This window comes from Schistocerca americana, chromosome 1, assembly GCF_021461395.2.
Source record: "Schistocerca americana isolate TAMUIC-IGC-003095 chromosome 1, iqSchAmer2.1, whole genome shotgun sequence".
Lineage (NCBI taxonomy): Eukaryota > Metazoa > Arthropoda > Insecta > Orthoptera > Acrididae > Schistocerca > Schistocerca americana.
In genome coordinates, this window is record NC_060119.1 from 1,182,533,134 (window position 1) to 1,182,559,329 (window position 26,196).

Here is a 26,196-nt window from a genome sequence, read left to right on the forward strand (position 1 = left end):
CCTTTGGTGTTCCTTATGTATATAAACGATTTGGTAGACAATCTGAGCAACCGTCTTAGGTTGTTTGCAGATGACGGTGTCGTTTATCGACTAATAAAATCATCAGAAGATCAAAACAAATTGCAAAACGATTTATAAAAGATATCTGAATGGTGTGAAAAGTGGCAGTTGACCCTAAATAACGAAAAATGTGAGGTCATCCAATGAGTGCAAAAAGGAATTCGTTAAACTTCGGTTACACGATAAATCAGTGTAATCTAAAAGCCGTAAATTCAACTAAATACGTAGCTATTACAATTACGAACAACTTAAATTGGAAGGAACACACAGAAAACGTTGTGAGGAAGGCTAATCAAAGACTGTGTTTTATTGGCAGGACACTTAGAAAATGTAACAGATCTACTAAGGAGACTGCCTACGCTACGCTTGTCCGTTCTCTTTTAGAATACTGCTGCGCGGTGTGGGATCCTTACCAGATAGGACTGACTGAGTACATCGAAAAAGTTCAAAGAAGCGCAGCACGTTTTGTATTATCGCGAAATATGGGAGAGAGTGTCACAGAAATGATACAGGATTTGGGCTGGACATCATTAAAAGAAAGGCGTTTTTCGTTGCGACAGAACCTTCTCACGAAATCACAATCACCAAATTTCTCCTCCGAATGCGAAAATATTTTGTTGACACCGATCAACATAGGGAGAAACGATCACCACGATAAAATAAGGGAAATCAGAGCTCGTACGGAAAGATATAGGTGTTCGGTCTTTCCGCGCGCTATAAGAGATTGAAATAATAGAGAATTGTGAAGGTGGTTCTATGAACCCTCTGCCAGGCACTTAAATGTGATTTGCAGAGTATCCATGTAGCCGCGCAGGATTAGCCGAGCGGTCTGAGGCGCTACAGCCCTGGACTGTGCGGCTGGTCCCGGCGGAGGTTCGAGTCATCCCTCGGGCATGGGTGTGTGTGTTTGTCCTTAGGATAATTTAGGTTAAGTAGTGTGTAAGCTTAGGGACCGATGACCTTAGCAGTTAAGTCCCACAAGGTTTCACACACATCTGAGCATGTTTCAACAGTATCCATGTAGATGTAGATGGAGATACAGACAGTCGTTTTTCCCTCGCTCCGTTTGCGGGGGGGAGCATGAAAGGAAATCACTAGTAGTGGTATTAAGTAGGCTCCGCCACGCTCCATACGGTGTCTTGTGGAGGTAGATGGCTTTGGTTTACTCGCGACTTTAACAACTCAGATGATATGATCTTTGGTGTTCGGTACTCAGTCATGTGCATTTTATTAAAAAGGGGTCCGACACATGGCCCAGATGACATCCCGTGTAGAAGTATTCCGGTAACACCTTTTCAGCACCTTCAGGCTGGAGATGTTGGACACTGGAAACGCTCCGGTGTACGCAGTAGCCGATGACGCAGCCTGCCGACAAGGCCAGTAATGATATGTTCCACTTTCTCCAGGGTTCATCAGGGCATGGCATATGGAGAATTGAAATGAGAGTCTGACAGCGAATACTATACGTATAAGGAGTATAATGCCACCTAACACCGTGTGCCAAAAGGTACCGAGTTCACACCTGTTAGCGTTTCGCAATCACCATCATTCACATGTCAGTCTTTGCTTTAGAAGATCCGTAAGTTCTATGTCGTTCGCAAAGTTCCTTCCGGGTACTGAATCTATCGCAGACGTTAGGGCAGTGGAGACGGCATTAGCCGCATTGCGCGTCAGCACCGTGAGACAGCTGCGTGTGCGTAGGCGGCCCGGCCGCCTCGCAGCAGCCCGGTGCGTCCTTGCGTGCGGCGACCCACGCGGCCGCAACAATGGCTGCTGTGATGTCACCCGCGCGGCCTCGAGCTGCGACCTCTCTGCAACCTGGCGCCGCCCGACAGCCGTCCACAGACACCTGACAGCCGTCCTCCGACGTAGCTTAGACTCCAGTGGTGCGTGCGAGACTCCCCACATCTTTCAGTACTCTGTGACCGATTCTGATTTTTTCTTTGTTGGTAAAATTCATTGAAATACCATGTAAAGGTAGAGGAAGAACTGAGACGCGGAAGGAGCACACTGAAGGTGCATGATATATGACAGAAGACATGGGAGTCGATATGGGAGACACAGTGGATCCTACACTACTGGCCATTAAAATTGCTACACCACGAAGATGACGTGCTACAGACGCGAAATTTAACCGACAGGAAGAAGATGCTGTGATATGCAAATTGATAGCTTTTCAGAGCATTCACGCAAGGTTGGCGCCGGTGGTGACAACTACAACGTGCTGACATGAGGAAAGTTTCCAACCGATTTCTCATACAAGTACAGCAGTTGACCGGCGTTGCCTGGTGAAACGTTATTGTGATGCCTCGTGTAAGGAGAAGAAATGGGTACCATCACGTTTCCGACTTTGATAAAGGTCGGATTGCAGCCTATCGCGATTGCGGTTTACCGTATCGCGACATTGCTCTCACGTTGGTCGAGATCTAATGACTGTTAGCACAATATGGAATCGATGGGTTCAGGAGGGTAATACGGAACGCCGTGATGGATCCCAACGGCCTCGTATCACTAGCAGTCGAGATGACAGACATCTTATCCGCATGGCTGTTACGGATCGTGCAGCCAAGTCACGATCCCTGAGTCAACAGATGGGGACGTTTGCAAGACAACAACCATCTGAACGAACAGTTCGACGACGTTTGCAGCAGCATGGACTATAAGCTCGGAGACCGTGGCTGCGGTTATCCTTGACGCTGCATCACACACAGGAGCGCGTGCGATAGTGTACTCAACGAGGAACCTGGGTGCACGAATGGCAAAACGTCAATTTTTCGGATGAATCCAGGTTCTGTTTACAGCATCATGATGGTCGGATCAGTGTTTGGCTACATCGCGGTGAACACGCACATTGGAAGCGTGAATTCGTCATCGGCCTACTGGCGTATCACCCGGCGTGATGGTATGGGGTGCCATTGGTTACACGTCTCGGTCACCTCTTGTTCGCATTGACGGCACTTTGAATAGTGGACGTTACATTTCAGATGTGTTACGACCCGTGGCGCTACCCTTCATTCGATCCCCGCGAAACCCTACATTTCAGCAGGATAATACACGACCGCATGTTGCAGGTCCTGTACGGGCCATTATGGATACAGAAAATGTTGGAGTACTGCCCCGGCCAGCACATTCTCTAGATCTCTCAGCAACTGAAAACATCTGGTCAATGGTGGCCGAGCAACTGGCTCGTCACAATACGCCAGTCACTACTCTTGTTGAACTGTGGTATCGTGTTGAAGCCGCATGGGCAGCTGTACATGTACAAGCCATCCAAGCTCTGTTTGACTCAATGCCCAGGCGTATCAAGGCCGTTATTACGGCGAGAGGTGGTTGTTCTGGGTACTGATTTCTTAGGATCTATGCACCGAAATTGAGTGAAAATGTAATCGCATGTCGGTTCTAGTATAATATATTTGTCCAATGAATACCCGTTTGTCATCTGCATTTCTTCTTGGTGTAGCCATTTTAATGGCCAGTAGTATATATGAATACCCGTTTGTCTTCTGCATTTCTTCTTGGTGTAGCAATTTTAATGGCCAGTAGTGTATATGTGAATGAGTGTTTAAAAGAGCACTGGTAGACGTGCGATCAAATAAGGCAGAACGGGTAGATAAGATTTCTTCGCAGTTTGTAAAATGCTGGCGGGATTGGCAACACAGCGACTATCCCAATTGGTGTGCAGAACTATGACACTGAAGACACAGCATCTGACTTTCGGAAAAATATCATCCATTCAATCCCGAAGACAGAAAAAGCAGATAAGGTAGAAAACTGTCGCACAATCAGCTTACCGTCTCATGCATCCACGTTGCTGGAAAGAATCATACAGAGAAGCATGGAAAAGAAAATCGAGCAGCTGTTAGAGAACGATCACTTTGGATTTAGGAAAGATTGAAGGAACCAGAGAGCCAGTTCCGACGCTGCGTTTCACAACAGGAACAAGAACGAAGAAAAATCAAGACACTTTCATACTATTCTTCGGCCTAAAATAACGTTTGACTATGTAAAATGGTGCAAGAGGATCGAAATTCTCAGGATAATAGGGGTGAGCTATGGTGAAAGATGGGTAATACGCAATAAGTACAAGAGCCAAGACAGAAAAAATGGTTCATATGGCTCTGAGCACTACGGGACTTAACATCTGACGTCTTGAGTCCCCTAGAACTGAAACCTAGCTAACCTAAGGACATCACACACATCCATGCCCGAGGCAGGATTCGAACCTGCGACCGTAGCGGTCGCGCGGTTCCAGACTGAAGCACCTAGAACCGCTCGGCCACTCCGGCCGGCCAAGACAGAACAATAAGAATATAAGACCAAGGCGGCAGTGATCGGAATAAAAAGTGTGGAAAATAGGGATGCAATCTTACGCTCCTGCTGTTCAAATTATAGCAATGACAGTTGGATGAAGATTCAGGGTAAAAGGATGTCCATGATAAGGTCCGGAGGTGATGACACTGCCGTCCGAAGTGAAAGTGAAGAAGGAGTATAGGACCTATTGAATGGAGTGAGTATAGAATATGGACTGAGACTAAACCGAAGATGGACGATGGTTATTAAGGAACAGCAGAAATGATATTAGCGATAAAATTAACATAAAAATTGGAAACTACCATGTAGACGAAGTGAAGGAATTCTGTTCTCTCGGAATGAAAATAAGGTGACCGACGAAGCAAGAAGAACATAAAAAGGAACGTAGCACTAGCAAAAGGAAAATTCCTGACGAAAAGGAAGCTACTAATGTCAAAAGTCGGCCTTAGCTTGAGGAAAAGTTGAAACATTATTATGGGAAACAGTCGTTACCAAGAGCACATGTTTTTTGCTAACGCAAATCATTTTCGAAACGTCGAGAACACGTTGAAGGGGAAGAACATTGCTCAGAAACATCTTCAACATCAAAAAGCGACGGAAACTTCGAACGTATGCGTGCTCTTGTGAAGTCAGGGCGAGTTTGTTCCTCCAAGGCAAATTGTCAACCAAGACGTCCTTGAAAGGCTCAGGGAAAGGGTGAATCGAATGAGATCGGACACTGCAGACAAGCCACTGTTATCATGGAATGTTTGGTCTCAAAACGAATTCCTGTTGCTCCAAAGCCCATCTATTCATCTAATCTGAATCCTTCTGACTTCTTTCTTTGCCGAACACTGAAAGATGCCTTAAAAGGACGTCATTTTGGGACTCTTGAGAACAGTCAAAAGCATGTGACCGACACATTAAAGGCCCTACCACCTGAAACCTTTCAGCTCTAGTACCAAGACTGAGAATAACGACTCCGCCGGCGTACAGCTGCCGAAGGGAACTACTTTGAAGGGAACAATATTGTGGTTTGAAAAAATAAAAACTTAGGTAGATAAAAAGTCAGTCTCATTACTTGTCTCATACACCTCGTAAATTCAACAAATAACTGAGGACGTAGCGCGCAAGTGCTACCTTGAGAGAAAGATATTGGTGAAGGGGAACTGCGGGCAACATCAGATCAGTCAGAAGACTGATGACTCAGAACGAAGCAGGAGATACACGGTGCATGCAGTTCCTGTTGACACCTGACGGAGAGCAAACATGTGAGACGAGGCTGTTGCGAAACTGCCCTAAAGCATAGTCTGGAGCCGAATTAGGTGCAAAAATTCTTTGCTCGTAACATGTAATTGCGCAATTCATAGCTTGTGACAGAGAATAACTTCATACAGAGTTTAAGATACTAAGTGAAACTACAGTTCTTTTGTCTGTGAAAATTGTTGGTCAGCCTGGAGCAAATCGATCATTTCCGGCTGCATTTGTTAATGCCAACTTCGAATTTCACAGAAAACGCCGCGCTAAATGTTTTTAAACACAAGCTATGTCAGGATGTACATTGCACCGAAATATGAAGTCTGAGTCTAGCTCTTAAAGTGCTATTCAGCTGAAAAGTGTGCTCTGTTGCGCGTTGCGTATTGCACAAAACAGTTCATTTCTGAAGCTTGAGTCTTCAAGAAAAGAACAAGTTTAGCAGCAGACAGAACCTCGAAACCACCAGTTACGCTTGTGTCGTTTCTACTAACGTCAAAAGTGGTTCAGTATTGCAGACGTAATACACAGAGGAGACAAAATTCATGTAACGCCTCGTAACATCGTTTCGAACGTCTTTTTGCCCGGCAGCAGCTCGACGTGCTACTGCCCAACAAGTCGTTGGAAGTCCCCTGCAGAAATATTGAGCCACGCTGCCTCTATAGCCGTCCATAATTGCGAAAGCGTTGCCAATGGGGATATTTGTGCACAAACTGATCTCTCACCTATGTCCCGCAAATTTGCGATGGGATTCGTGTCGGGCGATCTGGGTGGCCAAATCATTCGCTCGGATTATCCAGAATATTCTACAAGCCAATCACGAATAACAGTGTCCCGGTGACATGGCGCATTGTCATCGATAAAAATTCCATTATTGTTTGGTATCATGAAGACCAGGTGGCTGCAGGTGGTCTCCAAGTAGACGAACATTTCCAGTCAATTACCTGTTCAGTTGAACCAGACGACCTAGTCCATTACATGTAAACACAGCCCACACCATTATGGAGCCACCTTCAGCTTGCAGGGTGCCTTGGGTCCATGCCTTCGTGAGGTCTGTGCCACTCTCTAACCCAAACATCACCTCTTACCGTCTGAAATAGAGGCTTATCCGACCAGGCTACGGTTTTCCAGCTGTCTAGGGTCCAATCGACATGGTCACGAACGGAGGAGAGGCGCTGCACGTGACGTCGTGCTGTTAACAAAGACACACGCTAGCGTCGATCGTCTGCTGCCATAGCCCACTAACGCCGTATTTCTCCGCGCTGTCCTAACGGATACGTTCGTCCTTTATCCTACATTAATTTGTGAGGTTATTCTACACGGTGTTGCTTGTCTGTTAGCACCGACAACTCCGCGCAAACGCCGGTAGTCTCAGTCGTCATGTGAAGACATCGGTGCCTTCGTGGTCTGTCGTGAGAGGTGCCTTCTAGCTCCAACTACTACCCCGCATTCAAAGTCTATCAAAGCCCGTCGTGCGGCCAAAAACACGTGTGAAACTTTTTCACATGAATCGCCTGAGTAAAAATAATAGCTTTGCTAATGCCTTGCCCATTTATACCTTGTGTACGCGATACTACCATCTTCTGTAAATGTGCATATCGCTACCCCGTGGCTTTTGTCAGCTGAGTGTAAGCCAGATAAGATTTTTCCTGCTTTACTTTAATGAGCTATATAGTTCCATTTACGCGGCTACGTAATGTTCACTACTGGCCATTAAAATGGCTACACCAAGGAGAAATGCAGATGATAAACGGGTATTCATTGGACAAATATATTATACTAGAACTGACAAGTGATTACATTTTCACACAATTTGGGTGCACAGATCCTGAGAAATCAGTACCCAGAACAACCACCTCTGGCCGTAATAACGGCCATGATACTCCTGAGCATTAAGTCAAACAGAGTTTGGATGGCGTGTACAGGTACAGCTGCCCATGCAGCTACAACACGATACCACAGTTCATCAAGAGTAGTGACTGGCGTATTGTGGCGAGCCAGTTGGTCGGCCGCCATTGACCAGACGTTTTCAATTGGTCACAGATCAAGACAATGTGCTGGCCAGGGCAGCAGTCGAACATTTTTCTGTATCCAGAATGGCTCGTACAGGACCTGCATTACCCTGCTGAAATGTAGGGTTTCGCAGGGATCGAATGGAGGGTACAGCCACGGGTCGTAACACATCTGAAATGTAACGTCCACTGTTCAAAGTGCCGACAATGCGGACAAGAGGTGACCGAGACGTGTAACCAATGGCACCCCATACAATCACACCGGGTGATACGCCAGTATGGCGATGACGAATACACGCTTCCAATGTGTGTTCACCGCGATGTCACCAAACACGGATGCGAGCATCACGATGCTGTAAACAAAATCTGCATTCATCCGAAAAAATGACGTTTTGCCATTCGTGCACCCAGGTTCGTCGTTGAGTATACCATCGCAGCCGCTCCTGTCTGTGCTGCAGCGTCAAGGGTAACCGCAGCCATGATCTCCGCGCTGATAGTCCATGCTGCTGTAAACGTCGTCGAACTGTTCGTGCAGATGGTTGTTGTCTTGCAAACGTCCCCATCTGTTGACTCAGGGATCGAGACATGGCTGCACGATCCGTTACAGCCATGCGGATAAGATGCCTGTCATCTCGACTGCTAGTGATACGAGGCCGTTGGGATCCAGCATGGCGTTCCGTATTACCCTCCTGAACCCACCGATTCCATATTCTGCCAACAGTCATTGGATCTCGACGAACGTGAGCAGCAATGTCGCGATAGGATAAACCGCAATCACGATAAGCTACAATCCGACCATTATCAAAGTCGGAAACGTGATGGTACGCATTTCTCCTCCTTACACGAGGCATCACAACAACGTTTCACCAGGGAACGCCGATCAACTGCTGTTTGTGTACGAGGAATCGGTTGGAAACTTTTCTCATGTCAGCACGTTGTAGGTGTCGCCACCGGCGCCAACCTTGTGTGAATGATCTGAAAAGCTAATCATTTGCATGTCACAGCATCTTCTTCCTGTCGGTAGCACGCCATCTTCGTGGTGTAGCAATTTTAATAACCAGTAGTGTAACTTTTCAGTACATAGCATCTGATGTTCCTAACAATGCGATTCAGAGTGACAAAGAATAGTCGTGGAAATTGCTGGATGGAAAAGTATATAAAATAAGATAAAGGCAACCACTTACTTACACTGGATTGTTGTATGCTGAATAGAAACAGTAATAGAAAATAGTTTTCACCAGCTTTTGAGCTCTTGATTTTTTTCTAGTAAGAGCACACACATTCACATATACAAACACCTCAACGTACACTCCTGTAGTAGTGGCGAGATTGGTTATTAAACATCGGTTATTGAAAGCAGTTGCCTTATTAAATGGAGATTGGGAGGGGGTAGCGAATGGCGCAAGAGGCAATAAGATGGTAGCAGGGCAGTGTGCGACAGGTCTTTCGACAGATGACTCAACGGCGCGGAAATTGCATGGGAAATATCATTATGGATGAGCTGGATAGGATGTTGTCCGTCAGTGAAAGCTCTGGTCACGTTATTGGTACATTTCGACTACTCCTGCTTTCCGCTACAGATGCAGCATCCACGGATTGAGAGACCATATGGAAGACATTTTTTGACATAATATGGGTGACATCTGTCAAAGGCGTGGCGATGGTGCACTTTATACGTAAGTACATATTTATGGAGTCATCCGTCGCGCGGGATTAGCCGAGCGGTGTGGGGCGCTGCAATCATGGACTGTGCGGCTGGTCCCGGAGGAGGTTCGAGTCCTCCCTCGGGCATGGGTGTGTGTGTTTGTCCTTAAGATAATTTAGATTAAGTAGTGTGTAAGCTTAGGGACTGATGACCTTAGCAGTTAAGTCCCATAAGATTTCACACACATTTCAACATTTTTGGGACTACATAACAAGTAAATAAACGTTGAATTTAAGCATAAATCTACGTATGGGTAGAATAAAACCTAACACTGCATCCGAATCATGTAATTTTCTCCCCACTGCTTTCATTAGGTTTATTCCACTGTCTGACCGTCCTGAATGAATGTTCGGTGCTGTAGGCAAGTGTATTTTTATATTTTTCTGTATTTTGTGTATAATGGTCATTGTGATAGAAGTGTCAAATTTTGCGATGAAGGACTTTTTCTTTTGTTCAAATGGGTTAGGAGACAGTAGTGAAGTTGAATTGTCCAACAATCTTTTGAAAATTCGATGGTGAACAGATATATTTAATCTTGGATCGCAGACAAGCTGCAGCTTACAAAGTAAAATCAGATATGAAATCGGTGACACAGACGCCACAGAACAGGTTTGATTAACAATGCAACTAGTGACGTTCACAGACATTGCATTAAGATGTGAGTTATCAATACTCTGATTAGTATGTATATAAATACATATAGAGAGTGAAAAAACCTCTTTCCTTGTGGGATTACTCTGAAGCAATGATAGCACGTTTAGCTTTTTCACGTTTCTCTTTTTATATGGCTGCCATCTTGTACGATCAAGATAAATGACCTGAATTTACGACGCATTGTGTGTAAAGTACAATTTGTGACGTTTCTCAGAAATAAAACAGTCCTTCATTCGAGTCAAGTTAGATGTAATACTGTCGTAAATTATCAGACCGTTACCAAGTGTTACAGTTAAGATAATTTAGATGCGATATTATCTGTCAATATGAGCCCGATATAAATGACATATGTACTAAATTTGAGTTTATATGAGGGATAAGCCATCCTCGACTAGCGTGGAATTTTATTCTGAATAATAGAATAGGGTACGCCCTTCTAGTTTGAATTTTAAAGGTGGAAAGGTGGGTGGTTGGCGCCGAGGGTTTTTTCCGAACTAGAGCGGGAAAGGTGGGGGGGGGGGGGGGGGGGGGGGGAAGTCTCAGGACCCTTTGCCATTTTATTCACGCATGTGTAAATCTCATGCACCCCCGTTATCACAAAATAGGAGGGATACAAAAAAGCATAAGTACTCTTGCTGCTTGGAATCACGTTCAAACTTCGTCGAATGGTGGCGAACAGTCCCTAGTACTTCCAGCCGGTATACGAGAGCCAAAATTGCGGTTGTGCTCCAAAGAGATCAGACCAAATTTAATATGGATCTACATCTACATCTACGTGGTTACTCTGCAAGTCACACTTAAGTGCCTGGCAGAGGGTTCATCGAGCCATTTCCACTCTCGAATGGCACGTGGGAAAAAGGAACACCTAAATCTTTCCGTTCGAGCACTGATTTCCCTTATTTTATTATGATGATCATTTCTCCCTACGTAGGTGGGTATCAATAAAATATTTTCGCATTCGGAAGAGAAAGCTGGTGATTGAAATTTCGTAAATAGATCTCGCCGCAAAGAAAACCGCCTTTGTTTCATTGACTGCCATCCCAATTCTCGTATGATATCACTGACACTCTCACCCCTATTGCGCGATAACACGAAACGAGCTGCCCTTCTTTGCACTTTTTCGATGTCCTCCGTCAATCCTATCTGGTAAGGATCCCACACAGCGCAGAAGTATTCCAGCAGAGGATGGACAAGTGTAATGTAGCCTGTCTCTTTAGTGGGTTTGTCGGATCTTCTAAGTGTTGTCTTTGTTTCGCCTTCCCCACAATATTATGTATGTGGTCTTTCCAATTTAAGTTGCTCGTAATTGTAATTTCTAGGTATTTAGTCGAATTGACAGCCCTTAGATTTGTGCGATTTATCGTATACCCAAAACTTATCGGATTTCTTTTAGTACCCATGTGGATGACCTCGCACTTTTCTTTGTTTAGTGCTAATTGCCACTTTTCGCGCCATACAGAAATTCTCTCCAGATCATTTTGTAATTGGAATTGATCGTCTGATGATTTTACTAGACGGTAAATCACAGCGTCATCTGCAAACAATTCCCTTCACAGAGGAATGGGGTACTTAAAACTCTCTGACGCAGAGAGTCTACCCCAGGAATTGGAACATCTGAGAACTGTATTTCGAAAAAATGGGTACTCAAAGTGGCAGATTCAACGTGCTCTCCGCCCAAACACTACAGCACAACCTGTGGAGATGGATGAAATCACGAGGGAGGAGGTAGGCACTGCGTTTATTCCATATACAGACGCACTCTCGGGGAAAATCGCCGCGTTTTGAAGAAACACCGGGTCGGAACTGTGTTTTGCCCTCCGAATAAAACTCGTGCACTGATGGGGAGCGCCAAAGATGACCTCGGTTTGAGCAAGGCCGGCGTGTACCAGATTCCGTGTCAATGTGACAAGTCGTATATTAGTCAGACGATGCGTACCGTCGAGGATCGATGCCGTGAACACCAGAGGCACACTCGACTGATGTATCCGAGCAAGTCGACGGTCGCTGAACATTGTTTGTCGGAAAATCACGCTATGGAGTATGAACGCACGAGGATCCTGGTACAGACGTCTAGATACTGGGACAGCGTTGTCAGAGAGGCCATCGAAATTCGCACCAATGACGACCTCATAAACCGTGACTGTGGCTATAATCTTAGCAAGGCTTGGGAACCAGCGATTGGATTAATCAAGAGTAAATCGAGCAAACGTATAGTTGTGACGACCACGGCGGACAGAGCCATCACTCCGACTTCATCTCAGACGCCGTCGCAATCTGTTCCACCGCGAGACCGTGGCGCGGGGCGCGGACGGCGGAGGGAGTGCGCCGCGGGCGGAGGGTATTTAAATCAGCCGCCGCCGCGACCGAACCCAGTCCCTCCTGAGCAGCCATAGCGTACGGATCTCCGTACCGGCACGTTCACAGGAGCTCAGTCCGTCAGTTCACCTGATGATGGCGACATGTATGATCGCCGAAGTATTGTGCCCGTTGGACATTGTAGACCGGCAGTACACCCGTGGATATTTTGATTATCAAATACGCCGGGAGAAACTCAAGAATCAGATTATCACCTAGATCATTTATATAAATCAGGAACATCAGAGGGCCTATGACACTACCTTGAGGAGCGCTAGATATCACTTCTGTTCTACTCGATGATTTACCGTCTATCACTACGAACACTGACCTCTCTGAGAGGAAATCATGAATCCAGTCACACAACTGAGACGATACTCCATATGCACGCAATTTGATTAATAGTCGCTTAGAGGAGGGCTGAAACGGCCGAGGGTGTAAACAGTGTCAAAGCTGGTCACGAACGTTGTCTTGTTGATCAGTGCACTGAGAACTGCCGTTTCTGATCACGAAATGTGTGGGAACCAACGTCCCAGGGAAAGGGGTGGTTACTTTAAAGTCCTTCATGCCACCCCCTGAGGCCTATCCGTGTCGCTTCTCAGCGGCGGTGTTTCTGGAATGGTTTCCCCGGACACTGTCGCGGTTCTCTACGCCGCCGCCGAGGCGTCAAAAGAAGGGGTGAAATGAGGGTAAGAGGGGATGCGACGACCTTCGCGTCTCGCGACACGTCCACGGTGACGTTGGACTGAATTGTGCTGCCCAGGGTGCTATCATTAACCTACATCACAAGTCACATGATCTTCTGAACTGGGGCATTTTGTCGCACCTGTCGACACCTTGCTGTTTGGAGCGTCGTCTAGCCCGAGAGAGAAGTCGCAGGGCGCCGTTACAGCGGATGGTTGTAAGCACCTTTGTGGCAAATTTGAGAGCGAAGCGTCGCAATGGGTGGGAACTACGGGGTTCGAAAAAGTTATCTTTTAATTCTATTGCATAGTGTACGTAGATAGGGCATTCAAAAAATTCTGCACGGTCGTCTCTTTTTTTTAATTTTTTGCAGGAGGAGAATGTAATTTTTTTGTGAGCATACTTGCAACATTTAGCTAGAAGTTGGTGTACAAAAGTATTTTCTTTTATTTACGGTGAGCCATAATGGACCGTGAAGTAGATGTCAGGTTGCGACAACGGTCGGTGATGGAGTTCCTCTTCAAGACGGGCGATGACTCTGCCACACCGATTCACAGGAAGTTGCTCCATGTTTATAGAGAGGACACAGTGGATCACAGCAGTATCCAGCGGTGGTTGCAGAGGTTTGAAGAAGGTGATTTCTCTATAATGGACAATCTACGATGCGGTAGACCATCGACGACAGTGAGTGATGTGTATAAGGAGACCATTGATCAAGTCATCCAAAAAGACAGATGTGTGACGTCACGAAAACTTGCTGAAACGATTCGTTTGTCATTTGGTAGTGTGGTATCACTGGTACAGTCACTAGGGTACAGAAAAATCTGTGTACGTTGGGCGCGTAGATTATTGACAAGAGGAATGAAAACGATGAGGAAGAATGCGTGCGAGGGTCTCATGAAGACCTTTACTGAAGAGTGGAAACTTTTGACGGCGTCATTACCCAGGATGAAACATGGTTGTTTTTGTCCGAACCTGAGAGCAAAACCCAGTCCATGGAGTGGCGTCATCCGTTTTCCCCTCGTTAGAAGAAACCAAGACTTTCACGAATAGCAGGCCGAAAGGTGATGGCCTCCTTCTTCTGGGATCAGTGTGGTGTCATTTTCATTGAATTTTTGGAACCTGGCTCCACAATTAACCGGAACCATTACTGTTTGTCATTGGACAAGCTGCGATGTGCCATCAAGACCCCTTCAGGGTCAGCTCATCAGACTACACCATGACAATGCCAAACCCCATACAGCCCTTATGACGCAGGAGAAAATCAGGAAAAGGAAAATTGTTCCTCATCTTCCCTACAGTCTGGACTTGGCTCCGTCTAATTTTTGCCTCTTTGGTCGTCTGAAGGTCCACCTGCGCGGTAAAACATTTGATAGTGAGAAAGACCTTATTTCCTGTGTTAATCCCCAGGATTTTACCAAAGCGTATTTACATCATGGGAAGAACCTTGGGCCAGTTGCGTCACAGCTGATGGAGGCTACATTGAGTAGGCTCAGTGTATAGCGAAATGTTCCAAGTATGTTCAGAAAAAAATTCATTCTCCTCCTGCAAAAAATAAAAAGAAATAGAGACCACTGTGCAAAACTTCTTGAACGCCCTTTGTACATCCCATCTGCCTGCTGCGCTAGCATCGCTTCAAGTGTGGAAAGGATGCACTTTTTGTCCTACAGATTTTCGCGACTTTCTGTCGTAGACTGGGATGCAATCAAGTTCTCATCCAATATTTGCAATATGACACGGAAAGAGAGGAATCAATATAATGGAGATTAGAAGTATTCAGAACCAAATAATACATTGCTATAAGAGAGGTGAAAGGATATCAATGTTACGATTCGCTCGTAACGTTGTTATCCTCAGTGAAAGTGAAAAACGAAGGTAATAAGAAGTAGCGACAAACTTAACATCAGGATTTGTGATCACAAAGTAGATGAAGTCAGGGAATTCTGCAACCTAGGCAGCAAAATAACCCTTGATGGACGGAGCAAGGAGGACGTCAAAAGCAGACTAGCACGGGCAACTAGGGCATTCTTGACCAAGAGTAGCCTACTAGTATCAAAAATAGGAAGGAATTTCTGAAAATGTACGTTTAGAGCACAGCACTGTACGGTAGTGAAACATGTACTGTGGGATAATTGGAACAGAAGAGAATCGAAGCATTTCAGACGCTGTGCTACAGAGAAATGTCGAAAATTTGGTGAACTGTTAAGGTAAATAATGAGGAGGTTCTGCGCAGAATCGGAGAGGAAAGGAATATATGGAAAACATTGTCAAGAAGAAGTGACTGGATGACAGGACATCTGATAAATCGTCAGGGAATACCTCCCATGGTACAAGAGGAAGCTGTAGAGGTTAAAAACTGTAGAAGAGGGCAGAGACTGGACTAGAGGGCTGTTCAAAAAATTCCAGACATTCGTAATTTCGCGCCAATGGTGTGTAGGAGCGAAATGCGGTTGGCATTCCTGAAAACATCTGTAATGTCTAACTGCGAGAAGTTTTATTGTTGTATGTCTGAGGGTATTGTTCAGTGCTGTATTGTGTACTACGTCGTGTCCCACAGTTTGCTAATTTCGAGGCGGCAGGAACAAACGTCTGCATTGAAAGTCAAGAAAACCTTTACAGAGACAAACTAAATGAGGCACGAAGCCTGAGGTGATGAGTGCTTAAGCCGTACTCAGTGTTAAGAATGGTTCACACGGTTTAAAAATCCCCGGACGGAAGTTGAAGATGACCCTCGTTCAGGACGCCATACGACGTCTACTGAGGATGCTCCCGTCAGGAACGTCAACGAAATTATGCGTGCCAGTCGAAGACTGATTGCCCGAGGGGTTGCAGAAGAATGTAACATTTCATTTGGATGATGTCATGAAATCCTGACACTGCATCTTGGAATGAATTGTGTTGTCGCCACGTTCGTCCCCCAGCTCATGAGTCAAGGCCAGAAAGACCTTTACCTCGCGATTTGTGAAGAGCTCTTGTATCGCGCAAAATAGAACGAGATGTTTCTTAAGAGAATCATAACTGGTGATGAGACTCGGGTCTACAGTTATGATGTTGAGACCAAGGTTCAATCTTTATTATGGGTCGGGAAAGGTTCTTTAAGACCAAAAAATCTCGACAGGTTAATCAAATGTCAAAGCCATGCTGACAGTTTCGTTTGACTTTGAAGTTCATCATGAATTCCTGACAGGGACATACTGTTAATCGACGGTAATATCGGGACGTGTTGCGACGCCTACGAGAAAATGTGAGAAGGAAACGGTCTGAAATGTGGCGAGACAATTCATGACTCTTGCATCACGATAACACACCCGCACATTCATCCCTCCTGATGCGTGACTGTTGAACAAAAAACCGAAACACTGTGCTGCTTCATCCTCCGTGATCTCTAGACCAGGCCTCAGGAGACTTTGTTTTATTTCCAAAGTTGAAAACCCCTTTGAAAGGACGAAGATTTGCAACAATAGACGAGATAAAAGAAAAATCGCAGACGGCGTTCCCCGCGATCCAGCAAGAGGCGTACCATGACTGCTTCCGGTAGTAGAAACGGCAGTGGGAGCGGTGCATCAATTTTGGAGGAGAGTATTTCAAAGAAGACCGTGAACAATAAGTAATAGGTAAGCTTAGCCAATTTTTTGTGGACAAAGTTCCGGAATTTTTGGAATCTATATCTCTAACGTCGATCAGTTGTAGAATTTTGGAACATGTATTATGTTCGAGTATAATGACTTTTCTGGAGACTAGAAATCTACTCTGTAGGAATCAGCATGGGTTTCGAAAAAGGCGGTCGTGTGAAACCCAGCTCGCGCTATTCGTCCGCGAGACTCAGAGGGCCATAGACACGGGTTCACAGGTAGATGCCGTGTTTCTTGACTTCCGCAAGGCGTTCGATACAGTTCCCCACAGTCGTTTAATGAATAAGTAAGAGCATTTGGACTATCAGACCAATTGTGTGATTGGATTGAAGAGTTCCTAGATAACAGAACGCAGCATGTCATTCTCAATGGAGAGAAGTCTTCCGAAGTAAGAGTGATTTCAGGTGTGCCAAGGAAAGTGTCGTAGGACCATTGCTATTCACAATATACATAAATGACCTTGTGGATGACATCGGAAGTTCAATGAGGCTTTTTGCAGATGATGCTGTGGTGTATCGAGAGGAAAATTGTATTGAAATGCAGGAGCATCTGCAGCGAATTGACGCATGGTGAAGGGAATGGCAATTGAATCTCAATGTAGACAAGTGTAATGTGCTACGAATACATAGAAAGATAGATCCCTTATCATTTGGCTACAAAATAGAAGGTCAGCAACTGGAAGCAGTTAATTCCATAAATTATCTGGGAGTACGCATTAGGAATGATTTAAAATGGAATGATCATATAAAGTTGCTCGTCGGTGAAGCAGATGCCAGACTGAGATTCATTTGAAGAATCCTAAGGAAATGCAACCCGAAAACAAAGGAAGTAGGTTACAGTACGCTTGTTCGCCCACTGCCTGAATACTGCTCAGCAGTGTGGGATCCGTACCAGATAGGGTTGATAGAAGGGATGGAGAAGATGCAACGGAGAGCAGCGCACTTCGTTACAGGATCATTTAGTAATTGCGAAAGCGTTCTGGAGATGATAGATAAACTCCAGCGGAAGACTCCGCAGGAGAGACGGTCAGTAGCTCGGTACGGGCTTTTGTTAAAGTTTCGGGAACATACCTTCACCGAAGAGTCAAGCAGTATATTGCTCTCTCCTACGTATATCTCGCGAAGAGACCATGAGGATAAAATCAGAAAGAGTAGAGCCCACTCAGAGGCATACCGACAATCCTTCTTTCCACGGACAATGCGAGAGTGGAATAGAAGGGAGAACCGATAGAGGTACTCAAGGTACCTTCCGCCACACACCGTAAGGTGGCTTGCGTAGTATGGATGTAGATGTAGATGTAGAACAGACCTCGTTCATCCAGCAAATAACTGAGCGCATAGTTTCATAGGTTGCAAGCGCTACTGTGAGATTGTAAAGACATTGCTTTCCCCGAAAGTCGATAATATTTTTTTTTTCTTTTGTGCATTACCTTGTAATATGTATGTATCATTTATTTCAACTATTCTTTATTTGTTAATACGTCACATTGTTTCTTCATTCATTTTGCTACTGTTCTGTATTTTATATTGTACGAATATGAATGTTCTGGTTTTATATGCTTTGTAAATCTTTGGTTAGGCTAGGAGAAGTTCTGCGTCAGAGAGAGAGCGAACGACTGTCGATAGAGAGCGTACGAGTTGCTGTGGTATCGTGGCCGGTTCGCTGGTGTAGAAACGTTTGAAAGTTCGGCGTGAAAGACAGTGTTACGCGGAGGAACAATTAATTACACTGAGTCCGCTGTGTTAATAGGAGATCGTGCATTATTAAGTGAACAATAAAACCTGGAAAGTATATTGAGTGTTTGCGGTGAAGATTTTACATACTGTGTGAACTTGTGACAATTAGCCGTGAACCAGACACCATTGTCGTGTGGAGACACTAACTGTTAGAATTGCGTGAAAGTGGACCAAAATGTTACGTAAAAGAACAGTGCTGTGATTTGACCAAGAAACATTTACTAAATCGTCCAAACTGTCTTAAAGACGACGACGTAAACTGAACCGATGTTTAACGGACTGTTATAGTGATAAACACATGTGACTGTTTTCCTGTTGCAACACGGTGAAAGAACTGTGCGAAGTATTGGCATTAACCGGCTATATATGGTAAAATGCTAAAGACACTGCATAATTCCGACCTACCCGCACCGCGTGATTAATAAACTTTTAATAATAAAACGTCGCGCGCGTAACGACAAAGCACACACTGAAACTATTATTATCACACCAGTGCTGCCAGCTGATTCGACTACAACGGAGACGTGGACCACCGCCGTAACTGGAATATTAATGAAACAGGAGGATCCATCATTATCTTCACGCCACGAACCAGGATTAACTTCACACATCGTCCGCGCTGAACACCGCTGAGGTTATCGCACTGCCTGCAGCAACAGTTAAGACATTAAAAGAAAATTATTACGCTCTCTCTCATTTCAAAATTAAAGACAATTGCAGTTAAATTATCTATTTTAAAAATACTGTCACAATATCAAGGTTCAATTTTGCTTCAATAAATATTCTTTGCATTAATTCGTCTTGTTGACAGTGTTGAAAACCCGCCAAATTAAAGTTCAATTAACAATTTTCTTTCAAGGTTCTTCTCAGACATTTTGCTGCGCATCATAAGTTTATTTTAATGTTTGTGTGTAACTTCTTTTGGAGGGAGTACATATTTTATTTTTTCTGCAGTAAAATTAGCTACCATAAAATTACGAATATTACCAGATGATGCTGTCCGCCATTACTGCTTGAAAACTGACCAATAGTATTTTTGCACCTATTTTCGCATTGGCTGTCAGCTTCAAAACAAAATTACGTATTTCGTGGGCATCTAGCAGATGCGCTATGTCTATGTAGGCCCCTATAATACATATATATATATATATATATATATATATATATATATATTATTTTTTTACTTTTGCAGGTTTACTGGAATTAAATTGACTTTAATTGTCCATTTGGCCCCCGTTAAAGTGATTTATCGCATCTATATAATAATTGTACTGAATTACCTAATTTATTTTTTATTATGTACACATTGGCATACCATATTTAGATTAAAATTGACGTCGTATTGGCCCCACATAAGATTCTGCACGTACTGACAAAGACTATGCCATTTTTTTCTTTTCGTACATGACTAACAGGGGTAGTCAAATTCATCTGCATCTACATCTACATCTACATGATTAATCTGCAATTCACATTTAAGTGATTGGCAGAGGGTTTACTCCTACTACCCTTCTTAAACACTGGTGTGACCTGTGCAATTTTCCAATCTGCAGGTACAGATCCATCGGTGAGCGAGTGGTTGTATACGATTGCGAAGTAGGGAGCTATTGTATCAGCGTAATCTGAAAGGAACCTAATCGGTATACAATCTGGACCTGAAGACTTGCCCGTATCAAGCGATTTGAGTTGCTTCGCAATCCCTAAGGTATCTACTTCTAAGAAACTCATGCTAACAGCTGTTCGTGTTTCAAATTCTGGAATATTCCATTCGTCTTCCCTGGTGAAGGAATTTCGGACAACTGCGTTCAATAACTCCGCTTAAGCGGCACAGTCGTCGGTAACAGTACCATCGGCACTGCGCAGCGAAGGTATTGACTGCGTCTTGCCGCTTGTGTACTTTACATACGACCAGAATTTCTTCGGTTTTTCTACCAAATTTCGAGACAATGTTTCGTTGTGGAACCTATTAAAGGCATCTCGCATTGAAGTCCGTGCCAAATTTCGCGCGTCTGTAAATTTTAGCCAATCTTCGGGATTTCGCGTTCTTCTGAACTTCGCATGCTTTATCCGTTGCCTCTGCAACAGCGTTCGGACCTGTTTTGTGTACCATGGGGTACTGAATTACCTAATTTATTTTTTATTATGTAAACATTGGCATACCATATTTAGATTAAAATTGACGTCTTATTGGCCCCACATAAGATTCTGCACGTTCTGACAAAGACTATGCGAATTTTTTTTTTCGTCCACGACTAACAGGGGTAGTCAGATTCCTTGTATAGTTCATGTTTTATTATTTAAAAGGTTTTTTTTTTAGAAGTAGAGAACCAGTTTCTTTAAAAGATTAAAAGATCGGCACAGGAGAATTCGTGGTGGGCCGTATCAAACCAGTCAAAAAAAAAAAAAATACAGAAGACGACCGTTCCTTCGCACAGCAGGCAAGTGGGAACGCACCGCCGGTGGGTCCTTGGCGGGTGGCTTGCGTGCTTCCCTATAATCGAGTACAAAGGCGGCGGCGGCGGCAGATAAGAGTAATGGGAGGCGGCAGCGCAGCGAGGGCAACTGTGCGTGTCCTTGGACGCGTCCCGCTGGTCTGCGCGGCGTGCGTGCCCAGACGACGCAGCATACGCGACCCACAGGGCTGCAGATGCACCCCATCAGCGGTGCCGGCACACAGCTGATGGCGCACACATCAGCCGTCAATGGACGGATTTCTGCGAAGTCAAGCCCGGCTTCCACATGCAACAAAAGTGACGCCACAGCAAATGGCATCGGTGCTGACACGGCAGTGGCGGCGTATTCCGTCAGAATTCAGTGCCACTAATTTTCAACGTGGCTTCACCGTCTGCTGGCTATTAGGCCCGCCGCACACTGCACACAGCAGAGGCAGAGCAGACTCGGGGTGGCTTTTGTGAGGTACTGCACACTGCACGTAACCGAGGCGCAGGACAGGACATTATTGTCCGAGCCGCACAGTATTCGCCTACCTGCGGATGCGTGCGTTGCCTCTCCCGGACCCGATGCTTCGGCACGGTAGCTAGCAGGATCGCCTTCAGTGCGTGAACGAGCGCCAAGGCGCCCAAACCGGTTGATATTTCGTAAAACATTGTAAGGAAACTATTCGGTAAGAATATATACCAGGTGATCAAAAAGTCAGTATAAATTTGAAAACTTAATAAACCACGGAATAATGTAGATAGAGAGGTAAAAATTGACACAGATGCTTGGAATGATATAGGGTTTTATAGAACAACAAAAACGAAGTTCACAAAATGCCCGACAGAGACGCGTCGTTTGGTGATGATCGTGTGCTCAGCCGCCACTTTCGTCAAGCTTGGCTTCCCAGGTCCCCAGACCTCGGTCCGTGCGATTATTGGCTTTGGGGTTACCTGAAGTCGCAAGTGTATCGTGATCGACCGACATCTCTAGGGATGCTGAAAGACAACATCCGACGCCAGTGCCTCACCATAACTCCGGACATGCTTTACAGTGCTGTTCACAACATTATTCCTCGACTGCAGCTATTGTTGAGGAATGATGGCGGACATATTGAGCATTTCCTGTAAAGAATATCATCTTTACTTTGTCTTACTTTGTTGTGCTAATTATTGCTATTCTGATCAGATGAAGCGCCTTCTGACGGACATTTTTTGAACTTTCGTATTTTTTTAGTTCTAATAAAACCCCATGTCATTCCAAGCATGTGTGTCAATTTGTACCTCTCTATCTACATTATTCCGTGATTTATTCAGTTTTCAAATTTATACTGACTTTTTGATCACCTGGTATATATATATATATATATATATATATATATATATATATATATATATATATATATATATATATATATTCTCCCACGCCACTGGCCACTTACTTAGCTTGCATTTATCACGAATCTCTCACCCAGCACAAAGTCCCAAACGAGTGGAAAAAATGGAGGTGACTGCTGTATATAAGAAGGGTAAAAGAACGGACTCGCAATATTACAGACCAATATCTTTAACATCGGTTTGCTGCAGAATTCTTGAACATACTCACGATTCGAATACAATAACTTTTCTTGACACTGAGAAGCTTATGTTCACGAATCAACATGGTTGTAGAAAGCATCACTCGTGCGAAACTTAGCTTTCCTTTTTCTCACATGATATCCTGCGGGCTATCGATGAACGCCAAAAGGCAGACTTTATATTCCCGGATTTTCGAAAAGCGTTTCACTCGGCGCCCACTGCAGACTGATAACGAAGGTAAGAGCGTACTGAATAGGTTGCCAGATACGTGGGTCCCTCGAAGACTTCTTATGTGACGTTACCCAGTGTGTTGTTCTCCACGGCGAGTGTTCAGAGACAAGGGTATCGTCAAGAGCGCCCCAGGGAACTGTGATAGGCCACTAATATGAAGATATGATCTGCCGGGCCGGGTGAGCAGCAATCTGCCGATGTGTCGTCTTTGAGTGACTGTAGGAGGATACAAGACGACTTAGACGAAACTTCTAGTCGGTGTGATGAATGGTAGCTTTCTCTAAACGTAGAAAAATGTAAGTTAATTCAGAGGAGTAGGAAAGACAGAAAGTGTTTGAATACAGCATTAGTAGTGTGCTCCTTGATGCTGTCTCTTGGATTAAATTTGTACATGTAACGTTTCGTAGTGATACGAAATGGGACGAGCAAGAAAGAACGGTGGTAGGGAAGGCGAATTGTTGACTTCGGTTTATAGGGTCATTTTAGGAAAGTGTGGTTCATCTGTATAGGAGACTACGTATAGAACTCTAGTGCGAGCCATTCTTGAGAACTGCTCGAGCGTTTCGGATACCCACCGGGACAGATTAAGGAGGATGTCGAACCAATTCAGATGCGGGCTGCTATATTTGTTACCAGTAGGTTCGAACAACGTGCGGGTGATACAGAGATGAGTCGTGAACTCAAATGGGAATCCCTGGAGGGAAGACGGCGTTCTCTTCCTGGAACGTTATTAACAAAATCTGGAGAACAGGCACTTCAAGTTGACTGCAGCACGATTCTACTGCCACCTATGTACTCGTACATTTCGAGTAAGGGCCATGAAGATAAGAGAAACTAGGGCTCATACGAAGGCATATAGATAGCCGTCTTTTCCTCGCCCTATTTGCGAGTGCAACAAAAACGAAATGACTGATAATGGTCAAGGTATCCTTCTGCTAGGTACCATATGGTGGCTTGCAGACTATGTATATACATATAGAAGGGGTTGGTGTTGTCATTCAGGTTATGGCAAGGTAACTGAGCCAAGGATCCAATAAGAAGAATAGAAAGCACAAATGTTTGATTTGGAAGTGGAAGAAATAACATTAGTGACGTTAAACACACTTACATTGAACGGAGCACTGATACATAAACTATTCGCCAGTTACCTTAAAATAACAAAAGCCAATTTAGAGTAGTTGCAGAGTTGTGACTTGTGTTCTATTAAAAAATTTAATATATTAGATTTCCAGTCATGTCTCGAATGAAACTAGAAGGGACACTTCGATATTTCACACATGGCGATTACCTGTCGTCTGTCTAGTATTTATACCACGTTCTCGAAAGTACAAGTTCTTTTATGAAGTGTTTGGTGCTAATTTCGATGCCCTACAGACTCGTTCCAAAGCCACATCAGTTAAATTAGACTAAATATTAAATTCATTCTATACAGAATTTTGTACTTCAAATGCACTAAAAGACACTGTAATACAGCTGGTTATTTTTTTCTTTATTGACTGCTACGCTGAAGCGGAAAGTATACTGCCACCACAAATTTTGTTATTGCCTTTCTCATATCCACTCGACAAATGTTTAAGAGCACTGAAGTTCCCACTAAGAGAATTAGAATATACTGCCAGTATTGCATTAATTTCCATCATTTGTAGAATTAAATAGCTTTTATGATACTACTAATCACCTGTTACTACTTACTCAATTATACTTACTATCACATACATAAATCTTACCTATGTATCATATAACAGAAACATGGATACTTTCACCACATAAATAAACCATTATATGTTCATACCTGTGAAATGGTAAAACATTAAACGACTAGCAACCCTTATGGTATAATGTTATATTATGATCCTGTCGAAACACCATGTTGTCATGGCCGAGGACACATACAATTACGATAGAAAGAAACGCACACACCATGTTCTCACGGTTGCTTGGCACACACCATACAGAATGAAATCATACTCCAGTTGTCGTAATAGCTGTGCACTTTACATATGGCATAATATTAACCTTTTTTTTTCTTTTGTCTTAAGTACAGTTATACACAGGATTGTTTTTATCAAATTTTCACAAGTGTCGCACTTGTATTTTAAAGATAATGTGCTTTTTATAAACACACATAAAAGAAAGCAATAAGCTTTTTGAGTAGGCTATTATTGATGTTATTTACAGCTATAAATTTGTTACATAATTTTCAGAAATCAATCTTTTTCGGCGCCAGATGAACCTGCAGACGCGCCAGTCTTACGAAATTTTAACTCTCCGTTGTGTTCGTTCATGTAGGCACTGCGAGTGATTCTCGCTTTTGGAATACAAACATCACAACCCAGGGACGTTTTTCAATGGACACACATTCTCAAGCAATGCCTGATATCCTAAACTTTATATTACTCGTCTTTGCGTTTCTACACGCCGCGCGCGATTAGCCGAGCGGTCTGAGGCGTTGCAGTCACGGACTGTGCGGTAGGTTCCGGCGGAGTTTCGAGTCCTCCCTCGGGCATGGGTGCGTGTATTTGTCCTTAGGATAATTTAGGTTAAGTAGTGTGTAAGCTTAGGGACTGATGACCTTAGCAGTTAAGTCCCATAAGATTTCACACACATTTGAACTTTTTTTGCGTTTCTACAAAACTGCTGCTCGCACAGTTCAATAAATTACACACTTGTTGTCAACGACAATTTTTAGACATTTTTTGGTACTGCGAAACACTCACTGCAAAATTACGAACACGAAAATCAAAATATTGTGATCGTGCCTCGAAATTCAGCCACGAGATGGCAGTTCGAACGACGGTAATCAGTAGTGGGGGAGCAAAAGTGACGTCAGAAAGTTACAACGATTTTAATTTTTGTGGCGTCGCTAAAAGTGGCGTCACGTGAGAGGTATCATATACACTCCTGGAAATTGAAATAAGAACACCGTGAATTCATTGTCCCAGGAAGGGGAAACTTTATTGACACATTCCTGGGGTCAGATACATCACATGATCACACTGACAGAACCACAGGCACATAGACACAGGCAACAGAGCATGCACAATGTCGGCACTAGTACAGTGTATATCCACCTTTCGCAGCAATGCAGGCTGCTATTCTCCCATGGAGACGATCGTAGAGATGCTGGATGTAGTCCTGTGGAACGGTTTGCCATGCCATTTCCACCTGGCGCCTCAGTTGGACCAGCGTTCGTGCTGGACGTGCAGACCGCGTGAGACGATGCTTCATCCAGTCCCAAACATGCTCAATGGGGGACAGATCCGGAGATCTTGCTGGCCAGGGTAGTTGACTTACACCTTCTAGAGCACGTTGGGTGGCACGGGATACATGCGGACGTGCATTGTCCTGTTGGAACAGCAAGTTCCCTTGCCGGTCTAGGAATGGTAGAACGATGGGTTCGATGACGGTTTGGATGTACCGTGCACTATTCAGTGTCCCCTCGACGATCACCAGCGGTGTACGGCCAGTGTAGGAGATCTCTCCCCACACCATGATGCCGGGTGTTGGCCCTGTGTGCCTTGGTCGTATGCAGTCCTGATTGTGGCGCTCACCTGCACGGCGCCAAACACG